Source organism: Bos taurus, chromosome 7 (assembly GCF_002263795.3).
Source record: "Bos taurus isolate L1 Dominette 01449 registration number 42190680 breed Hereford chromosome 7, ARS-UCD2.0, whole genome shotgun sequence".
NCBI classification, from domain to species: Eukaryota; Metazoa; Chordata; class Mammalia; order Artiodactyla; family Bovidae; genus Bos; species Bos taurus.
In genome coordinates, this window is record NC_037334.1 from 79,470,189 (window position 1) to 79,493,610 (window position 23,422).

The 23,422-nt window shown below is 39.0% G+C and overlaps 1 long non-coding RNA gene across 1 annotated transcript; it reads right to left on the reverse strand.

Annotated features, from left to right (window-relative positions):
- Positions 1 to 10,312: 10,312 nt before the first annotated feature.
- On the reverse strand, positions 10,313 to 22,374 carry LOC132345789 (uncharacterized). Its single transcript, XR_009495343.1, has 3 exons — positions 22,190 to 22,374; positions 20,995 to 21,038; positions 10,313 to 10,457 (listed from the first exon to the last, which is right to left on the reverse strand). It is a non-coding gene; the product is annotated as an uncharacterized lncRNA (long non-coding RNA).
- Positions 22,375 to 23,422: the final 1,048 nt, after the last annotated feature.

Below are 23,422 nucleotides of genomic sequence, written 5' to 3' on the forward strand. Positions count from 1 at the left end.
TCTAGCTCAATTTTTTCCCAAATAAATGACGTATCTTTTAATATTTTAGGGTGTGCTGTTTCTCATTGTGACAAATAAAGGTCATTTCTACTGTCTCTATTTTTCTACCCCTGGGTATTATCCATAACTGTCAGATTGTATCAACTTCATTGACCGTAGACTAATTGTACTTAAATTAAATATATTAAAATTTGTAATTGTGGTGAGAAACAATGCTGTATTTCCCCTCAAGTCATTGTTGAATCAGTTTCCTCATATGGGACATTCATTTAGACATAGTCTTCAATTCAGTTCAGTCACTCAGTCGTGTCCGACTCTTTGTGACCCCATGAATCGCAGCACACCAGGCCTCCCTGTCCATCACCAACTCCCGGAGTTTACTCAAACTCATGTCCATCAAGTTGGTGATGCCATTCAGCCATCTCATTCTCTGTCATCCCCTTCTCCTCCTGCCCCCAATCCCTCCCAGCATCAGAGTCTTTCCCAATGAGTCAACTGTTCTCATGAGGTGGCCAAAGTATTGGAGTTTCAGTTTCAGAAGAGGAGAGTGAAAAAGTTGGCTTAAAGCTCAACATTCAGAAAACTAAGATCATGGCATCTGGTCCCATCACTTCCTGGGAAATAGATGGGGAACCAGTGGAAACAGTATCAGACTTTATTTGGGGGGGCTCCAAAATCCCTGCAGATGGTGATTGTAGCCATGAAATTAAAAGACGCTTACTCCTTGGAAGGAAAGTTATGACCAACCTAGATAGCATATTCAAAAGCAGAGACATTGCTTTGCCAACAAAGGTCCGTCTAGTCAAGGCTATGTTTTTTCCATTGTCATGTATGGATGTGAGAGTTGGATTGTGAAGAAAGCTGAGCACCAAAGAATTGATGCTTTTGAACTGTGGTGTTGGAGAAGACTCTTGAGAGTCCCTTGGACTGCAAGGAGATCCAACCAGTCCATCCTAAAGGAAATCAGTCCTGGGTGTTCTTACTTTGTTAAAATAATTGAGGACATTCAGAATCCAAAGTTATGGGAGTAACTTTAAAAGTTGTATATTCTCTTCAGATTTAATTCAAGTACAAATTTTAAGGTTGATGCCTTTAAGTAAGTACATAAGAGTTAAGTCGCACAGTTTTGTCTGACTTTCTGCCACCCCATGGACTTCAGCCCTCTCGGTTCCTCTGTCCATAGTATTCTCCAGGAAAGAACACTGGAGTGGACTGCCATTCCCTCTCCAGTGTATCTTCCTGACCCAGGGATCAAAGCACATACATCTCCTGCATTGCAGGCAGATTCTTCACCATCTGAGCCACAGGGAAGCCCTGGTGGATGCCTTTACTTGACAATTAACATGTTTGCTTTGGGTCAATTATTTCTTTGAATTATGTTTCTTATCCCTATTGTGATATTTTGATTTGTAACAACTACACACTGTAGAATCTAATAATTTGAAATTTAATGGGTAATTAAAGCTATTTGATTTTTCTAGCTGAGGTCATTTCCATTAGTAATACAAGTAATAAGAGTGAAATTTTATTGAGCACTTACCATGTGCCACGAACCATGAAAGTACCTCACAAGCATTGCTTCACACATTTTTAACAGTATTGCTATTAAATGAAGAGATTCTTGTTATTTATTATCCCATTGTAAGCCTAGGGATGCTGGGTAAGTTTAAAAGCTGTTAAGTGGCAGAGCCAGGATTGGATCCATGTCTTATTCCCAAGCCCATCTGGCTGGGATCAACAGAATGACAGAACAATGTATCACAGTTAAACCTAAAATACAAGTAAGGGGGAGCTGGGCTTCCCTGGTGGTCCAGTGGTTAAGACTTTGCCTTCCAGTGCAGGGGGTGTGGGTTAGATCCCTGGTCAGGAAGCTAAGATCCCCTGTGCTTTGTGGCCAAAAGATCAAAACATAAAACAAATAATACTATAACAAATTCAGTAAAGACTTTAAAAACTATAAATGAGGGTAACTAAAGAATAATATTTAATTCTCACATCTGGATGGCTTTCCGCTAACAATATATTTTTCACTAAATTATTTTAAGATTTTTTTCTAAGCTTCATTGAAATATAATAAATCTCAATATATAATCAATACATAATATTGTATAAATTTACACATTGTATAATTGATGTATGCTGCTGCTACTGCTAAGTCACTTCAGTCATGTCCGACTCTGTGCAACCCCATAGATGGCAGCCCACCAGGCTCCCCTGTCCCTGGGATTCTCCAAGCAAGAACACTGGAGTGGGTTGCCATTTCCTTCTCCAGTGCATGAAAGTGAAAAATGAAAGTAAAGTCGCTCAGTCATGTCCGACTCTTAGTGACCCAATGGACTGCAGCCCACCAGGCTCCTCCATCCATGGGATTTTCCAGGCAAGAGTATTGGAGTAGGGTACCATTGCCTTCTCCGAATTGATGTATAATATTGTGTAAATTTAAAGTGTATAGTATCTTGCTTTAATACACTTATATACAGCAAAATGATCACCACCATTGTATTAGCTAATACCTGTGGCACATCATCTAATTACGATTTCTTTTTTATTATGAGAGTGTTTAGTATGTTAGCAGCTTTCAAATATGTAATACAGTAGTGTTCATGACATTAGATCCTTAGAACTTACTCATCTTGTAACTGGAAGACTGTAGTCTTTGACCAGCCTCTCCCTATTTCCATCATCCCTAGCCCCTGCTAAGCACTGTTCTATTCTCTGTTTCTATGAGTTCAGCTTTTTTACACTCCACATATAAGTGATATCATGTAGTATTTGTCTTTAAGTCTAACTTACTTTGCTTAGCATAATACCCTCAAGGTCCACTCATTGTCACAAATGGCTGGGTGTCCTTCTTTCTCATAGGTGAATAATATTCCAACACGTATGTATGTGTGTAAGTATATACACTACATATGTATACATTCAAAAGAAGGTCAGTATGTCATGTAAATATGTGTACAAAGCCTAGCACAACATTCAATAAAATAGGCTCTCCATAAATATTTGTTCAATTTAACTTAATTGATGTTTATTTTTAAAATGTAATGCAACCTGAAATGCATTGCTCAGTTTGGAGTGTAACTTTATGAATCCATGAAAAATTTAACTTCTAAAGTTTTCAAATTGATAGTGACTTTCTCTCATGTCTTCTAAGTGCAATAGTATGCTTAGTAACATCTCTAAAACAGTTTGCATGTGCCCAATAATATGAATTTCCATAAAATAATGTCCATGACAAGACTTATGGTACCTTGTGATGCATATAGGGAATTTCTAAGTTATATCAAAGAAAGCTGTTGAAACCATTTATCTTGGATTTGGGCTTGAACCATGAGCTAAAACTCAGACTCAGCCAAAACCCAGTTTGGAACTTGAACTCACAAGGCCAGGACTTCAGCTCAGCCAACAACTGCTTGGGGTTTGAACCCATGTGGCCAGGACTTGAACCCAGCCAAAACCCTGTGTGGGACTCTAACCCATGTGGCTGGGACTTGAACCCTGCCAAAACCTCTGGTCTTTCAACTGAAATCACAGATCTGGTTTCAGGACTTAAGGAAGCTTAGTTTTTTGATGTCTCATTGCAGAAAGAAGTCAGTGAGAGACAAGGTGATAGGTAAGAAGTGGATTTATTCAGAGAGAAACACACTTCACAGAGTGTGGGCCGTCACAGAGGGCAAGTTTGACCTCAAATATGGTATGTATGGTTAGCTTTTATGGGCTGGGTAGTTTTATAGGCTAATAAATGAAAGGATTATTCCATTTTGGGGAAGGAATGAAGATTTCCAGGAATTGGACCACCGCCCACTTTTTGGTCTTGATAGTCAGCCTTGAAACTGCCATGGCATCTCTGTGTGTGCCATTCAGCTTGCTGATGTGTTACTGTGAGTGTATACTGAGGATCAAGGTCCAGTTGAAGTCAACTCTTCTGCCATCTTGGGCCTGTTTGATTCTAATCAGTTTATGTTGTGTCCTTGGGCTGTGTCTTTCTTTCAAAGTTTGTGCCCTGCTCCCTTCCCTCCTGTTTCACTGTTACTAATTTATAGAGCTTACCTTGCGTGTGCTAAGTCGCTCTCATTGTGTCTGACTCTTTGCGACCCCATGGATTGTAACCTGCCAGGCTGCTCTGTCCATGGGATTCTCCAGGCAAGAATACTAGAGTGGGGTCATGCCCTTCTCCAGGGGCTCTTCCCAACCCAGGGATGGAACCCAGGTCTTCCACATTGCAGGCAGAGTCTTTCTATTCTGAGCCACCAGAGCTCACCATACTCCTCTGAAAATGCCATTGCTCCTGGAAGGACCCTTTATATGAAAGGGGAAGCAGATATAGAAGATCAGTGTTTTATGTTTAACATTATAAATATTTCTTAATAATCATTTTCCCAAACTGTAGTTATAGAAAAAAAGTCACTATCTGTTAAAAGAGATAAAAAAGAAAAGGAAAGAGAGCAAAAAGGTTGACAATTTAGTTTGTTTTGTTGTGGTGGTGGTTTTTCTTTTGGACTGGGAAACTCCACCTGTGGTTAAATCTACATCACTTAAATTGTAATCACAAGTTTCAATTTATTGTCACATATATATATATATATATATATATATATAAACCCCCAGTCTCATTATGTTTCCAAGTACAAATATGCATTATTGCTTTTATTCATCTCTTATTTTAAGATGAAATGGATTACAGGTAAAGTGCCCTGTGGGACAGAATTAAGAAGAGAAAGAGAGAGAAATGGAGCTGGGGAGCTAGGTGAGATTCTGTTTGAACATGGCATTAACTTCTTCCTCACTGCCATCCCTTATTTCTTCTTCATTGTGTTCCATATCATGTATTCCATAGATATGTATTGAACATCTTCTATGGATGAAACACTGTGATGAGAGATTAGCATAAATTCCAAGATAAATAAGAATAGTCTACATCCTAAACTAATATACAATCTAGTGAAAGTGAAGTCGCTCAGTTGTGTCCGACTCTTTGTGACCCCATGGACTGTAGCCTACCAGGCTCCTCTGTCCATGGGATTTTCCAGGCAATAGTACTGGAGTGGATTGCAATTTCCTTCTCCAGGGGATCTTCCCGACCCAGGGATCGAACTCCAGTCTCCCGCATGGTAGACAGACACTTTACCGTCTGAGCCACCAGGGAAGTATACAATCTAGTAGAGAAGAGATAAAACGTACTCAAAGATAATGTTGACTGTTGTCCAAGTTGGAGAGATAAAAGATTGTGGGAATTCAGAACAAAAAGAGATTGTCTTTGATTTTTGAAGAGGTCCAGAGGCTAAGAAGAAAATTCAGTTAGAAAGTAAAATGTGAGCTGGCTTGAGGAAAGAATAGAATTCAGCTACTGCCAAAGTCAGATGGAGCTCCTTGGAAGAGTGGCACAGTGGTTCTTCCTACTTTCTCCCACTCTAGAGTAAAAATAGCTTCCTTCCAACCACCTTCAGGCGCTGAAGACCTTAATTCTTCTTTCCTACCAGGTCCTACAGTAGATATGGAATTTTCATGCCTTTGTCATAGAGGACTTGCCATAAAGACAATCATAAAGACTATAGGTGAACTAGGTTAGAGTCAGAGAAGAATTTACTTTTCTTTATTGACCCTCTGTTTCATCCTCTATGAAGAAGAGAAATGAGCTTGAACTGGGATCACAAGTACCAGCTCCAATCCATTGGTTGTGACTGGCTGGTATGCCTTGCAGGCTGTATTATGAGCACTAGCAGGCCAAGCCTGAACAAAACAGAAAGAATTTAGTGATCAATTATGTCCTCTATTGGCATAGTATTAAGGAATGATGATACATTTTCTACATCTTTCCAGCCACTTCCCTGGTGGCTCAGATGGTAAAGAATCCACCTGCAGTGCAGGAGACCTGGATTTGATCCCTGGGTTGGGAAGATCCCCTGGAGAAGGGAACAGCTACCCACTCCAGTATTCTGGCCTGGAGAATTCCATGGGCTGAATAGTCTATGGGGGTCACAAAGAGTCAGACATGACTGGGCAACTTTCACTTCACTCACTTCACTTCCAGCCACAGATTTAATCAATTCAACTAAGCAGATATTTCACATTGAGGTGTTGCTAAATACCAAGCAATGTCTTTATTCCCAAATTTCTCCATGAAGAATAGGATTTGAGGTAGAATTTCTCAGTCTGTAGAAGCACTCTTAGGAAGTCATGATCAGCCTTTATAAGCAATACACCTGAATTTTATTTTTTTTAATTTTTAAAATTGATTTTATTTATTTATTTGGCTGTGTCAGGTCTTAGTTGCAGCACAAGGGATCCTCAGGATGTGGGACTTTTTCTTTTTATAGTTGTCGCTTTCAAGCTCTTATTTGTGTCATGTGGGATCTAGTTCCCTGACCAGGGATCAAACCTGAGCCCCAGAATTGGAAGCACAGACTCCTGGACCACAAACTGAAGTTCCCAAACCTGGATTTTAAAGCAAAACTGAAATAGTGAGCATTTGAGTCATGTGATGTTCTATTTCAGAGGGAGTTTAAGCAGACAGGCAACCTCAGAACTGCCTAGGAAGTGGACTGGGAAGTTCTAGATTTGAAAATAGTTGAATATCAGTTGTATTTGATTATATAAGCTCAAAAGATATCTTGAAGATATCAGAAGACATCTTGCTGACTAGATTACCTAGGTAATACAAGGAATGAGACATAAAAATTTACAGGAAGGACTTGAGAATGCCTATAATTGTGTGTTGAAACGGTTGGCTATATCCCGTAAGAGATTTCTGATATAAATTGAGATATATTGGTTAGTTGCTAAAATAACTTGGCACAGCCCACATAGCTATTCTGGCAACTCCAAATCTTGCTTTTTAAATTATGAGTTTCATCAACATTGTTTGAAAATAGTTCATTTAAGTTGAATATCCTCACACTGGATGCTGAGGCACAAGATGGTGCTTAATAAGCTTAATTTTTATTTTATACAGATAACAATTTCTACTCTTCCAGGGACTCCTTGGAATCACTGGCTATAATGGGTTTATAGCATGAGTGCTATCAGTTCCCCAAAATAAGCAGAAAGGAAAAGCACCTTTTGTATCTGTTTGCTTTGCTTTTACTGGTGTTTCTTTGGCAGTATATTTAGCCTCCCAACTACACCTCTTAGGTTTAGAAGAGGGCTGAGATTTATTACAAAATTATTTTAAAAACATAGTTTATCCTTTGCCCTCCAGTGACACAAATGTCAGAATTACCTATGGAGCTCCAGGAAAAGCAATTCAATTCTTCCTGTGTCTGAGCCTTTGTGGTGTCTATTTTTATGAAGTAGCTTTCTTGTGTCTTTTTCCCCCTTTTACGATTTTTAAATGGATACGTTGTGGCATTGTATCTTACACTGAAGCAAGGATGATAAGGGCCATCGCAGAGCACTACTACTTGTCAGCGACCTTAAATTATAATTGATTAGTACACGAATAAAGAAGTGATAGAGGATTGGATTTTGAAAGAAAATAGGGCTAGGTGTAACTGGTTTGAAGATATTATTTTATTGTGGAAGAGTTGAAACACAAAGGTTTCCCCAAAGTCTCATTTTTCATAGACATGAGATAAAATCTGTAACTCTCATTCCACTGGGGTTGAAGCCATTTGTTGGCTTTAATTTAATTGGCTACAAAGCAAGGAATAATGGTTTACTTTGAGCTCTCTTTTATCTTCCTTAGTAACATGTCAGTTACATGACCTATGGACGCTGTAAGTATGCCCACATTTCTTAGGGCACTAAAATAGGTTTTACTTGGAGATGTTCTGGGGCAATAAAATGTAGACTATCATTTTAATAATAGAGTAAAACTCAGTGAAAGGAAAATAAACAACAAATATAGGCTGAAATGAGTGGTGAGTAAAGCCTGCTTTCTAGAAGTGACAATGCTCAGAGATAGAGAAGTGCCTTCTGAGGCTGTTTGATAGGAAATACTGTTAACTGTGTAGATTCTCTGTGAAACCTTATTATACCTGTGCTGCTAAATGTGTGCTTTGGCAGGTTGTGCTCTGTCTTTGATATCACATCATTCTCAAAATCCACCGGCACAGCCACTTAAGTGCAGTGAGCAGGAGTGGAAGAACTAAACACACATTTTTCATCTGCCCTAATGAAGTACATTTATTCTTAACCGGACTATAGTCAGTCATGTTCTGTGATTCCTCCAGATCCATTCAGCTTTCCTGTTTCTCAAAATATCTCACCCTAGACATGCAGGAGCCACTTCTATGAGAGCAGAAGCAGTTTAGCCTTCGCTGACATCCTATTGTTAGCTCGGCTCTTGAGTTGGCCGACAGTCATCATCCTGCTGACTAAGGCTTTGCTCTCCTGGGTCTCACTGTGGTCAAATCAATGCCTTCATTCTCTGGGAAGGAAGAATGATAAGGCATCTAAGCGTTTTCTGCTCTTGAGTCAACAGTTGTCTTAGCTCTTTCTTTAAGCACGTGGATTACCTGTGCTTTCGGCTGCAGTGCCACCTCTTCTGGATTATGTCACTAGGAAGCTTACAGACTGACACCTTCCTGCTCTTTTCAATTCAGTGGCCCCGTGACCTTGCGTAGGATGATTCCGCTGATTGAATCTCAATATTTCCATGTGTTCATTCCAAAAGCTATCATTCACTAGAGATTTAAGTTTACTAGATATTATTAAAAGTCCTGAAGATACAAACACAGCATCCTTATGCTACGCTCAAGGAAGCAACCATCTTATAGAGAAGAAGAGAAAGTGAATGGTCAATTAGGATCCCAGCCCCATCAACTTCCTAGAGGAATTGTTAGGCAAATGAGATGGTAAACAGGTCAGGGCTTCTTTTTTCCCCAATTTTATTGAGACATAATTGATACACGTCACTCTGTAAGTTCAGAGTATACAGCATTATGGTTTGATTTACATGTATTATGAAATATTACCACAGTAGGTTTGGTTATAATCTATCATTTCATATAGATAAAACCAAAAGAAAAGAAAAAGGGGCCTCCCTGGTGGTCCAGTGGTTAAGACTCTGTGCTTCCAATGAAGGGGGCACTGGTTCAATCCCTGGTCAGGGAACTAAGATCCCATATGCCATGCAGTGCAGCCCAAAAATAAAATTAAAAAAGAAAAGAAAATCCCCACGTAAGAACTCTTAACACCTACTCTCTTAACAACTTTCCGATACATCCTACAACAGTGTCAGCTTTGGCTGTGCTTCTCAAGCCCTCTCCTGCTGTGTGAATTTCAAGAAGTGGCTATGGCAGTAATTCTGCCCAGGAATCATGTTCCCATCAGAGAAACACATAACAATGCCTTAAGGGTTTGAAATTTGGTTAGAAATACCAGCGTTCCTATTTAAAATATATATATATATATATATAAAGGCTGCTGCTGCTGCAAAGTCGCTTCAGTCGTGTCCAACTCTGTGCGACTCCATAGATGGCAGCCCACCAGACTCCCTCGTCCCTGGGATTCTCCAGGCAAGAACACTGGAGTGGGTTGCTGTTTCCTTCTCCAGTGCATGAAAGTGAAAAGTGAAAGTGAAGTCGCTCAGTCGTGTCCGACTCTTAGCGACCCCGTGGACTGCAGCCCTCCAGGCTCCTCCGTCCATGGGATTTTCCAGGCAAGAGTACTGGAGTGGGGTGCCATTGCCTTCTCCGATATAAAGGCAATAGTCCTTAAATAGGAATTGGCAAGTAATTGTTGGAAAATAAATGCTAGAGATATCCAGAGGAATGAGAGGTCCCATTGGAAGTTTGGGGAAGGCTTTTTAGAGGAGGTACGAGACCTGAATGACTGACAGATAGAACTTATTCAAATAACAAGCCAGGGAGAGTGCAATCCCCCCAGAAGGGACGAGATGTGTGGAGCTGGGAATGGAACAATTCTTATGAGATGGTAAGGAAGACTCTCTGATCCAGTAAGTCCTTGAAGGTAAATATAGAAAGTGAGAGTTATAAAGTCATTTTAGTTCTTATTCACAGGGTACATTGTTCCTTTTTAATCTGATAGATAACAGGTCATTGGCAAAGTGCATTTAAATCATGAAACATAAAACAACAGTCATATTCATTCTAGACTGCATTAACATAAACAGAGTTGGCAAAGTTATAATTTTTTGACTGTCTACAAGATGTAGACAAGTAAAGTATATGTGTAAGTCTCTTAATGCAAATAATGGGAAAGTATCATCATTTATGTTACAGCCAGTCTTATAGGTTAAGTACAGGATTGCTTTATTCAAAGATTTTATATGATATTTAAATCAAGACACATAGTTTAGGAACCATTTGTAGACTGCTTTTTTATGTAGTCTTAATGTTATTTTCTCAGAATTCTGTATCATGCATGGATATTTTGCTCTCTTATTCATGCAAACAAATCTTGATGGAATATTTCCAGTGCCTGTAGAGCCAGCCTCCATGTCGAGTGCTGGGAATACCAAGGAAGAAGTCTCCAGAGCCTTGCTTTCAAGGAGCCTAAAATCCGTTGAAAAAGCATAGGACAATTTTTAGTTTACTCTATAAATATGTGGGACGAGTTTATTTCTTGTTTTCTTGTTAATTATGTTTTTTGGCCAAAGGAAATTCCATTCACATGAAAGTTCTGTCCTTTTGATGAACTTTCTAGTAATCCTTGTTTTGAAGTAACTATAATATTGGAGCTTCCCAGGTGGCACATTGGTAAAGGATCCGTCTGCCAATGCAGGAGGTACAAGAGCTGAAGATTCAAGCCGTGGGTCAGGAAGATCCCCTGGAGGAGGAAACGGCAGCCTCCTCTAGGATCCTTGCCTGGAAAATTCTGTGGACGGGGAACCTGGTGGACTATGGTCTGTGGTGTCACAAAGAGACAGACATTACTGAGCAACAGAGCACACAGACGACTCAAATATTAGCTGAAGGGCACAATTTTTTTTCCCCAGAAATTTCTGTTAATAAAGATTGTATATGAGTACCAGAAAACGTATCAACATGCTAATATTAATAACTAAACTAGTGATATAAATTATACATAACCATGTCTAAAAGTAGGGAAAATGTAAAGGGAAAATATGAGAAAATCCAGATGTGATCTAGGTTTGTGAAAAACAAGCTAGACAAAATCATAGTTATTAATGAAAGATATCACCTAAATATATAGTGTTTATTCCCCAACCTTTTAAGAGGTTGAAGATACAAAGCCTAGATCTGTTCTTTTGAAATTCCATCAGACACCTGAAACTCCAAGTGTGTTTTCACTCAGCTTTCTTCCTAGACATTTTAGTGAAAAACAAAAGGGAAAAAAGTTAGGTTTCACAAAAGATCTCTAAATAGAAACCTAATTAGAGAAATTGATAATTATTCTTGGATTCCATAATCATGAGTCTTTTCCCATCTCCAGAGGCACCTCTGCATCTAGAATTGTGATTTCTGCTTACGGTCTTGACTTAATGTAGTGATTAAGATACTTTCTTTGTATATTTGCACATATACAAAGACATAGATGTCCTTTCAAATTATACCCACCTTCTCCTTAGTTTAATGCTATATTAAATTACATTGTAATGCTAAGGTCTTTTACTGTAATGATTTTTCATGTCCCATTTACTTGTTGATTATTAATGAATGCTTCCCGAATTGCATTCTTACTATCTTGTCTTTAAAACTACTTCTGAGCATCATATTCAAGAGGCCAGTCAGAGTTCTATGCTTGCAGCTTCATTAAAATTCTGTCCCACACATCATCTGACTCACACTTTATAATCTATCAGAACACCTGTTTTCTTTACAATGGCCACGAGGCAGCTCAAAACACTGTGGTATTTAGCATTTAATAATGAGCACAAGATACGTATTTTTGACACTTTAAATTTTCTTTAGAAAAGTGCATGGGAAAAAACCAAGTTTGAATGAATTATCAACACTTGTGCAATTTCATAACGTGAATTTTAACCAACTTTTAAAAAAATGTGCATCAGAAAGTGCCTTCTCTCTCTGTGAGTGAGCATTCCATTGGCTAACTAGGAAAGAACATAGAGGGAAATAACTTTAAAATGTCACTGCAGAAACTAATAGTGATATAGAAAGTATTTTAAGAAGAGTCTGTGCGTTATTACTTTCCCTATTTACATACCAGTCTCACAGACACTTCATTGTGATTCTTACTCTTGAGAAGAAGCTGAGATGTTTAATGTCACTGTTAATGTCTATATATGGTTATAATTGTGATTTAAGTAAGGGATGGGGTATGTCTGTGTATGTGTGTATATCTTTCTATATGTATACAAACACATAAATGTATATCACTTGTGTGTGTGTGTATATGTAACATATATATAATATATATATATATAGTTGATGTTATTTAGTTGGTAATTCATGTCCAACTGTTTTGCGACCCCATGAATGTAGCTGGCCAGGCTCCTCAGTCCATGGGGTTTTCCAGGCAGGAATACTGGAGTGGGTTGCCATGCCATCTTCCAGGGGATCTTCCTGACCTAGGGATCAGACTTGCATCTCTTATGTCTCCTGCATTGGCAGGCAGATTCTTTACCACTGAGTCTCCAGAGGAGCCCTATATATATATATATATATATATATATATATATATATATATATACACATGTATACACACACACACACACACATATACATTTGTATATGTATGTGTGTATGTATATACATATATGTGTCTGTATACACAAAAGGAAAAAATATGTAAAATAATATATACATATATTCTTCTATGTTGAGGCATTTAGAAATTGATTGTTAAACAGTCCTCAGTATAACTGTACCTATTGGAAATACTTCAAGGAAGGGTTGGTAGGAAGATGATGGATGGTCTCAGAAGGGTGAAAGTCTGTCACTATATTATGTAAATGAAGAGATGTCTCCTGGTGCTTATGAACTGCTATAGTTTTAAGCACTAATAGAGGACATACTGCAAGTTGATTATTGTAATCCTACAGCGTTATCTCATCAGTGAGCGGATTAAGGGAGCTCTCTCTGCTGAGGGGTCTGAATAAGCATTTTCATTTACTCCCTCCTGGGTCATTGACAAATGGAGGTTTTATCTGGGAACATTTCACAGCATATACAATAAACAAACCTATAGCTTGCCTGGCTCAAGTTCTTTACCAGATCTGTGCTATTTTAGAAAGCAGGATGCCATCCTGCCTAGCATAGCAGTCAACTGCTGTCCTGTACCCCGGAGAGAGTATTCGATGCAGGCGGTAGTGGAGGGCAGAAGGGTTAGAGAGAGAGAGAGAGCTGGGTCTGTCCTATGAAAAACCATCTACTAGTTTAAATTCATTTCTCCTCTTTCTCTTTCCCTTGGTTCAAATGCAGACTTTCAGTATTCACTTTCTAATGTCCCTCCTAGAGGTTCCAATAAAGCTAATATCCAAAACTTAAGGTTTTCCTCTGTGTGTGTGCTTAGTCACTCAGTCCTGTCTGACCCCATGGGCTATGGCCTGCCAGGCTTCTCTGTCCATGGGGCCCTCCAGACAAGATTACTGGAGTGGGTAACCAATTCCTTTTCCAGGGAATCTTCCTGACTCAGGGATTGAACCCAGATCTCCTACATTGCAGGCAGATTCTTTACCGTCTGAGTCAGCAGGGAAGCTCCCTTGACCAAAATCAAACCTGCCTTTTATATTACCTCCCTCAGGAATCCAAGAAATCACTAACCATTCAATCTGAGGGTGACTGGAGGAAATATATTAATAATTAAAAATAGATTAATGTATTAATATTTGGTTGAATCTATGAAATTATCATTTTGTAGGACAAAAAATTGAATGTTGGTCATTTCCTATAGCTCAGTTTGAAATTTCCGGAGTATGAGTATAGGTTAATTGGGGTAAATAACATCTGAAGACCATGCGAATGTTCATCATATAGTCTCCAGAACACAGCATATATGTGCCAACAGTGGTCATATATTCTGTCATTTACCCCTCTAATAATCTGATTACCAGCATGAAAATTAAGACTACGTAAGCAACCCAGGGTCTCCTAGTGGCATTTGAAGGAGCAGATCAGAACTGGACTAAACTTTATGACTTTAAAGCCCACGTTTGTTTGTTTGTTTTTGGCTATAGCACACAGCATGTGGGACCTTAGTTCCCAGACCAGGGATGGAACCCTCCGTGCCTGCTTTGGAAGGCAGAGTCTTAAACACTGGACCACCAGGGAGGACACCCAATTTTAATTTTTTTTTTTTAATTTTGTCTCCAGAAGAATCCAAGTGATTGAATTTGAGCCTGATTCATATGTGGCCAGTGGTAGAAACCTCTTGGAAGATGGGGAAAGAGAGGAGTCTTAGGTCTTGAGAATTATGCATGTAGGCAGTAACCAGGCTATCTGTGTTTAGGTTCAGCGATGGGAAGATAAATCATATAACTATGACCATGAAGGCTTACTTCTTGTAAGGTTTATGCCGCAGCACTTCTGGAGAGAATGTGGAGAGAACAAAGCTTTTCGTTACCGCCCTTTCTTCTTTCGGTGCAAGGGTCAAATCCATAATGCTTTCCCGTCCACTATAGGCCACTCTGTGGCCTTCCTATCCTGCTTGGATAGGAAGTAGCCATGCATTTAATTTTATTTTGTCCCTGTGGTTCTCTCAGGGCTTCTTTCTATGTTAATACTATCTCCTTATCCAGATTAGAACCTCTTCCAAGGCAGAAGCTCTGTCTTATTTTTTTCCCAAATTTATGCTTAATTGAAGGAAAATTGCTTCACAATATTGTGCTGGCCTCTGCCATACATCAGTATGAGTCAGCCACAGGTATACATGTCATAGTTTTATTTCACATTTTCTACAGAGTTTGTCCCAGTGTTGGACATACGTCAATAACAGGTCACTGCTTGATCAGTTGAAATCTTTGATTCTAAGTTTTCCTCCCAGATCTACCATTGATCCCTTTATAGTACAGGAATACCAAGGGTAACATTAACATCGGAAATTCTTTCTAAAATATTGAATCATTCAATCAGAAATATCATTGTCTATGCCAAAACAATACATTTTCTTGAATAAGGATTCTCGGTGTGTAATATGTATTTTTTACATGTTGGAGCCAATGGCCCAACAGCTAAAATTGTTATATGATTTTCAAAATAAGGGGAAAGTTGAAGATGTCCAAAGTTCACTGTTTGGTTTCATATACCTCTAAGTGAAAATGGAATTATAGTTCACTAAGGGAAGACGGTAAAGAATCAAAAATATGTAACAAATTCTTCTAGGTGTCAAAATTGTTTGAATTTATTATTTCTTAGAAATGGGTTAAACATATAATTCATAATCAAAAGGTGCTTCTTTTTAAAAATACATACATCTATATATACATAATTTGTTAGATTTGGATAAGAACTTCAAGAAACATGTCAAGTTAAATTTTCAGTTACTGTTAGTTTTAACTTTAATATGATATTTGCAAGGTGCATCATTTAGGATGTGGTAAATGAGTACTGTTAGACACCTAAAAGAACACAGAAAACGTTCTGAAACAAAAGAATCATGTTAAAGAGTGTTGAAAATTAGAGCCTTGAGTCACCATTAGGGACCATAGACTAAATGGAGCCTAAACATTTAATTGAAATTAAAATTCAAGTTAATGATACCAGATATTTAATCAACCAATGCCTTGAAATGCCCAGAAAGAAGCAGTTGGGCAAGTGAACATTTGAGCTTTAAAGTATTTTGGTAATCTCTGTAACCAGTATGTCTCTGTGTTAGATTTGGTCTTGTTGTGTGATGCATATCAAGATGCATTCTCTTCAGAAGCCCATATAACATCAAGCAAAGTGGTTATGAAACAGCAGGATCTCTGCAGGAAGCAAAGAGATATCTCAAATAGTACATAATCAAGCCTGTAAAATGGTGTAACATCATCAGATGAATGGTTAGGTTTATATAATGTTTTTAGTTAATCTCTTGCTTGCCAGAAACAGACTCATTCATGTTCCTTCCATAAGGAGTGGGAAGGTGGGCTTTTGTATGAGGGTAATAATATGGAAAGTTGGCCCATTATATCTCTAGAAGATGAAAAATGACTGCTATCCTGGATATTGGTAGACTTTTATAGCCAGAATGTTCTAGGTACAAAAAGGTGCCAAAAACCTCTGCAGGTTAGATTTCATGACTCACCATTTCAGTGCTCTGTCCATGGTGTTTGTGGCTTGGCTTCTGTATGTGTATTCTTCTCTCTACTCTTTGCTATCATCTACTTGTTTTGTTTTGTTTTTCCTACATTATGGCATTGCTTACTCACTGCTCCTGCTTCTCCATAGCTCTGACTCCACAGGGTCTATTATGGCCTGCCTGACTTATCTCCCAAATTCAACTTTCACCTTCAGCTCTAATTCTTAGTTATTTAATTCTTTCTTAATATTAACTCAAATTTCTAAGATAATGGCTCCATTCAAGTTTTTTATTTACTTGTTTTATTTTTGGTGCCAGATTATGTTTGCCACAATGGCATAAAAGTCTGGGCTTGTTTCTAATTAATTAGTTAAGATTTGGTGAGATGGAGGTGATAGGAAGGTCAAATGGCCAAAGTCACTTGGAACTGACCATTCTGGCAGGGCTACTGTGTGGTTACCATTGCACAGGGTGATATAAGCCATCACGTGTCATGATTGACAGGTGTCAGAAATAAACAACATCCAGGCTGTTCATCAGATCAGATCAGATCAGTCACTCATTCATGTCCGACTCTTTGCGACCTCATGAATTGCAGCACGCCAGGCCTCCCTGTCTATCACCAACTCCCGGAGTTCACTGAGACTCACGTCCATCGAGTCAATGATGCCAATCAGCCATCTCATCCTCTGTTGTCCCCTTCTCCTCCTGCCCCCAATCCCTCCCAGCATCATAATCTTTTCCAATGAGTCAACTCTTCACATGGCCAAAGTACTGGAGTTTCAGCTTTAGCATCTTTCCTTCCAAAGAAATCCCAGGGCTGATCTCCTTCAGAATGGACTGGTTGGATCTCCTTGCAGTCCAAGGGACTCTCAAGAGTCTTCTCCAACACCACAGATACAGCCAGAGACAAAGGTTTTCAGGATGAACTTTTAGTATCTCAGATTAATTCAGTTCAGTCCAGTCGCTTGGTTGTGTCCAACTCTTTGTGACCCCATGGACTGCAGCACACCAGGCTTCCCTGTCTATTACCAACTCCCAGAGCTTGCTCAAACTCATGTCCATTGAGTTGGTGATGCCAACCAACCATCTCATCCTCTGTCATACCCTTCTCCAGCCTTCAGTCTTTCCCATCATCAGGACTTTAACTGGATTAAGCCAAATCCATTCCTGAGTCAATAAAAAGCAAGTATATCACTACTTAAATATTTGAGGTTTATTCCCTTGAGAAAGAGCCAGTTGGTTTTATTTCTATTACCTTTGCTTACTAGAAGAGAGATCTATAAATGAAGCTCCTGTTTTGAATGCCCGCTGGCTTTAATAAGCAGGTTTGGCATGGCTAGGATAGACATGGTAAAAGCCAATGAATTAATCCAGGAATTCTGCAGAAGCATCCATCTTGTATAGTTTATATTGGGCATTAATGAGTCAAGCTTATTGTTGTCTATGGTGGGGTTTTGGCATAGGCAAATATTGACATGGCATTTTAATATGCTTTCTGACTGTTTGTAAAAATCCTTATTATTTCATGAATTAGTTCCAGCAATGCAGACCCCATGTGTTTTTAGGGAGTTCCGGGGTCAGCATTAAAGAAAATGCCATTGTGTTGAACTGTAAAATTTATCCAGAATAGAGTCCAAATGTGACTTGGCCACCTGAGGCTTAGAAAGGTATAAAAGTTAGCTAATGCAACACTATAAACATCAGCTCTTGCTTTATTGGGGCATCTGTGATTGCTCTAAAAAAATTACTGTTAGAAAAAAATTTAATTAAAAGTTCTACTCTCTCTTTTTCCCTGTTGCAAAAAGAACATTGGTGTACAGTGTTAATTTGTACTGTCCTTTGAGTGCTGAGGCTCTTTTTGCTAACCTTCAATTTGTATAGTACAGTCATGTTTTTCAGGCTTTCTTAAGATCTTTCACATCTTGCTAATAAATTGATATATTCTCTGGCATTGCTCTCTTTCCTTTAGAAAGTTACCAATTGAGTTGTTCCTGTCCAATTTCTTTAAATATCTGTACTCTTTAGCATATTAAATACTGCTTATATCATAATGGGCGACAGAGGATGACATGGTCGGATGGCATCATTGACTCAATGGACATGAGTTTGAGCAAACTGTGGGAGACAGTGAAGGACAGGGAAGCCAGGTATGTGCTGAAGTCCATGGTTCACTAAGAGTCAAACACGGCTGAGCAGCCGAACAACAACATCATCGTGACAAGACCTTTTTTTAGTTAAACATGATGTGACTTAGATGTTCTGGATAAATTAGTTTGCTTAGAAAAAGGCCCATTTGGACATGGGCTTGAAACATTCCCTCTGAAAGACTGAGGGCATGCCTACTCTTACTCTTGAACAAAAGTGCCATTCTATTAAGCTAAATGGATCTCACAGTCAACCTTATTTCAATGGTCAAAAGCTAATAGTTAGGATTTGAAAGAGTTAGGTCATGAAAGGGGGCTGGGATGTAAAATGAGCAATGAACCATGAGTGAGAAGGTCTAAGCCGAACTCTGCCCTAATTATCTGTGTGACCTTGGGCCTCCCATTTTCTCTCTGGGTCTAGTTTTCCCATTTGTAAAATGAAGGTTATGGAACATTCAATCTCTAAGGGTCATTTGCCTACATTATGTGTTTCATACCTAAAGGGAAATACATTCATCCTGGCATTTTATAAAGTTAGAATATAAAAATATAAATCCATCTAAAAGCCATAACTTTTCTATTAAGATAACAAGTTTCCTGGCAAAGAACAAAAAATCTCAACTAGATCCATTCTAAGGGATAATGCCTGGATATGTAGAGTGCCTTGTCTGGGCTGTTACCACTATGGTCTCCTTTGTCCATTGTATCCTCCCCATACCCAACAAAGAGCCTGTGTCCTAATAAAAATCTCCTGTACAGATGCATGGGCATCTATGTCCAAGTGGTGTTATGTTAGATTCCTAGGGCTTTCCAGGTGGCAGTAGTAGTAAAGAACTCTCCTGCCATTGCAGAAGACATAAGAGACGGGTTCAAACCCTGTGTCAGGAAGATCCTCTTCCTGAGAGCATGGCAACACACTCCAGTATTCTTGCTTGGAGAATTCCATGGACAGAGGAGCCTGGTGGGTAACAGTCCATAGGGTTGCAAAGAGTCAGACATGACTGAAGCAACCAAGCATGCACACAGGGATGCCATAACAAAATGCCCCCAAACTAGGTGGCTTAAAACAACAGAAATGTATTCACTCAGTGTCGTAAAGGCCAAGAATCCAAAACAAGGTGTCTACAGGGCTGCGTTGTCTCTGGAGGCTCTGCTGGGGGGACGATCTGTTTCTGGCTGTCAGCACCCCTTGGCCTGCAGTCACACTGCCTACACCCCACTCCCTCTTCACATCACCTTCTCTGCGTGTCTGTCTCTCTCTGCTTCTCTCCTAAAAGGATACATGTGAGGGAATTGGGGGCCCAGCCAGATAATCCAGAATAAAGTCCTCTCCTCAAGATCACAATTAATCCCATCTATTGCAATGGCACCCCACTCCAGTACTCTTGCCTGGAAAATCCCATGGATGGAGGACCCTGGAAGGCTGCAGTCCATGGGGTCGCTAAAGTTGGAAACAACTGAGCGACTTCACTTTCACTTTTTCACTTTCACGCCTTGGAGAAGGACATGGCAACCCACTCCAGTGTTCTTGCCTGGAGAATCCCAGGGGCAGGAGAGCCTGGTGGGCTGATGTCTATGGGGTCGCACAGAGTCGGACACGACTGAAGTGACTTAGCAGCAGCAGCATTGCCATGTAAGGCAACATTCACTCTTACTGTATACAGTAATGTTTGCAGGTTCTGGGCATTAGGACTGGGGACCAGCACTCAGTGCACTCCAGGTGGGACAGCAGATCTCTAGTGAGCATGCGCCTTGCTGCTGTGAGAGCAACCCTGCAGTGCCCGGTGGTTGTTGCACAGAGACACAGTGTTGCCAGGATTTGCAATTTTAAAAGAAAAACTAGAAACCTGGATTTGTATCTCTGTGTCTGTGAGTGAAATCCCCTGATACTAAATAATGGCTCATTAAAAAAAAAAAAACTACTACCTGTGCCAAATAAACCCATATATGGTCCACCTGCACTGCAAGGGCTGCCAGAATAGTTTTTCTTTGAGAGAGCATTTCATATACATATTAATTAACTCAACAAATATTGATTTAGCACCTAATAGAAAAATATTTATTTTACTTTGACCAGGGGACACCTTGCTGCTTTGAGAAAATTAACTCCCAAATTGTAGCTCTCATAGTTTCTCTTAAGAAAAGACAGAATTCACTTCATATTTCCTTTTTGGAGATGTTACCTATGACTCTGTAGACTTCATTGAGATCAACTGGGCTTCATGACCCAGGAATGAATTTAAGATTCAAATTCAAAGCTTTGAATGTGGTCTGATCTTTGAGTACCTTGGAGATAATAATGCCCCTAAATTTGCCTAATATCTCACATTTACCATGTATTCATCTTGGCTATCTTGACTATGGTTATTTATAAGTAACAGAAAAGCCATTCACATTTCATATAGCCTGTCATCCCTATTGTGTCAGATTGCTGAATTAGCCAACCTGTTAGATTATCAAGTCCTTCAATTTCCTTCATCATCAGCTGTTCAACCACATATATCTTTAATACGAAGGAGAAAGTTCCTGTAGGTGCCTAGTCTGTCCTCAGGGACTGTGAATCCTTGCCCAAGTTCATTCACCTCTGTTTTCTTACTCAGAAAATAGAGACATAGAGAGTAGATCATAAAGTTCTCAATACAAGAAAAAAAGAGTATAACTTGTGAGGTTGTGGATGTTAACTAAACTTAATGCAATAATCATTTCACTATATATATATAAATCAAATCATTATATTACACACCTTAAACTTATATGATGTTGCATGTCGATGGTATCTCAACAAAACTGGAAGGAAAAAAAAGAAAATAGCAACATCAGCCTCCCTGGGTTGTTTTATGCATTAAAGGGGTCAAGGCATGTGAAGTATTTAGATGACTATCTGGCAAATAATGAACACCTAATAAGTATTAGCTATGACCATTATTTAAATCAGTGTTATCTTTGATATTGGGCTTCCCTGGTGACTCAGACTGTAATTTGTTATTACCAAATATTGGTAAATATCTTCACTTTATTATTCTATCTCCTTCCCTATGGTAGTGCTTCTCAAAATATGATATGCATTCACTTCACCTGAGGATCATGTTAAAATGCAGATTCTGATTTGATAGATCTGAATGGGACCTAATTCTGCATTTTTAACAACGTTCCAGGTAAGGCTGATGCTGCCTATCTGAAAGTCGTCCTTTGAATAGTCTGTGAGACTGCTGCACATTATAGTATTCTGAAAGCTGTTTAGAAAGTACCAATGCATAGCCCTCTCCCCACCAAGTAAATAAAAATCATTGTTGGTGGGAACCCAGACTTCTTGTATTTTTGTAACAACTCCCTGAGTGTACTAGTTCAGGCTGCTGCAACAAAATACCATAAAAGACAGAAATTTATTTCTCACAGTTTTAGAGACCTGAGGTCTGAGGTCAGGGTGCCAGAATGGTTGGGTTCTGATGACAGCCTTCTAGCAGGCTGAAGACTGCTGAAATCTTGTATCCTCACATACAAGGAAAAGACTGAGCTATCTCTCTGGCTTTGTCTTATAAGGGGCACTAATCCATTCATAAGGGCTCAACCTACATACCTGATCACCTCCCAAATGTCTCACCTCCAAGTATGATCATATTAGGACTAGGGTTTCAACATACGAGTGTTGGGAGGACTGTAGTATTCGGTCCATAACACCAAGGGAATCTAATATGCAGTCAGAGTCAAGAACCACTCTCTTACAATATAAACATTTTCATACCTTCCCAAAAAGGGGAAGAAGAAATGTGAATGAAGAAAAGAGGGTAAAAAGAAATGTCAGTCCTCTCTCTTATGAATTAAATTCTCAGCCCACCTGGAAGAAACTAGCAGCATAAACAAGAATACATTTGAAATAGTGCCCATGGCAAGTCTTATAAGTATCTTATGGGAAACACAGTATTTTGGTATTTCCCAACCTGGTGCTGTTAACAAGAATCATCCCTTGTTTGTGTTTGTTAATCAGCTTGATGAGCAGTTTCTGTGTCGATCTTCCCAAACTGTGTTGGCCAGTTGCCAAATGAAGTACATAAATTACACAGTGCCCTCTCTTCAAGCTGCTCACCACCCTTCTGAATATCAGAAAGGAATTCCTTTGAATGTGCAAATCTGTACAAGTGGATTGGTTAAACTCATACTTTGTGGGGGTTGGTCTGATGTGACACTATAATGAGTCATAATATTATGACACTGTGATGACATACAAGGAGTAATATTTTGACCAATATCCAAATGTCATTTTTTAAGTCCTATGCACCTTTTATAAGGGTGTTTCCTCAAGCAGTTATTTTTAAGTCTTGAGCCTTCAAAGTACCAACCTAAGCACTCTATTCCAAGAATAAAGGAGTAACATATGGCTTAGCTCTACTGGGATCTGCTATCAGAAAGAATGCGTGAGTGTGCTGGTAATTCCTTAGCAAAAGACCAAGTAACATAAGATTTCAAGAACATGGAAATTTCCATAGGGTCAACTTCTCTGTGTAAACTATGCCTTGGATATTGCTAAAGTCCCATCAACCTAGGACCTAAAGGATCAATTCTAAATCTTGCACTTCTGTGGGTACCTATGGCAGTTTCTCAATTGGTATCTCTTTTTAGATTGAGTCATTCTGTATTCCCAGGTCAGGAACTCTAAAAATCAGTTTGAACTTGAAATTTCTAGCAGGTTATAGTTCTTTGGAGAAAGTGTAAGAGGAAAATAGAGAAACAAATAGTGACACTTGCTTGAGTTCCTAGTGACTGTTTTCTGTAGTTTTGTGACTTCTTGGACACTATTTGAAGAATATAGTTTACATTATTTTATTAATGGTATTATTATTATCATATATTTGAGGGGTGTCTATTATCTCCAAATTATCAGGGCATGGAATTGGGGAGTGAATATGTCTTTATTCATGTTCATTACTGTTGGTTTAATTGAAAATGGCCAGCCTACCTAATCAAGGAAGAAAGACCTGTCCTAGAAAGGAAGACATAGCCATGGCCTTAAAAATAAGAAAACATGAACGATATCCAACATTTGCATAAGCAGCTTCTTGTGCCTTCATGAATAAAAAAAAGATACCCTGTTGCAGGAATTTTTAAAAATGCCTAAATAGGTAAGGAATAAGTATGGTTGGAACATAACTGTAATAGGTCATATGTCATAAGTG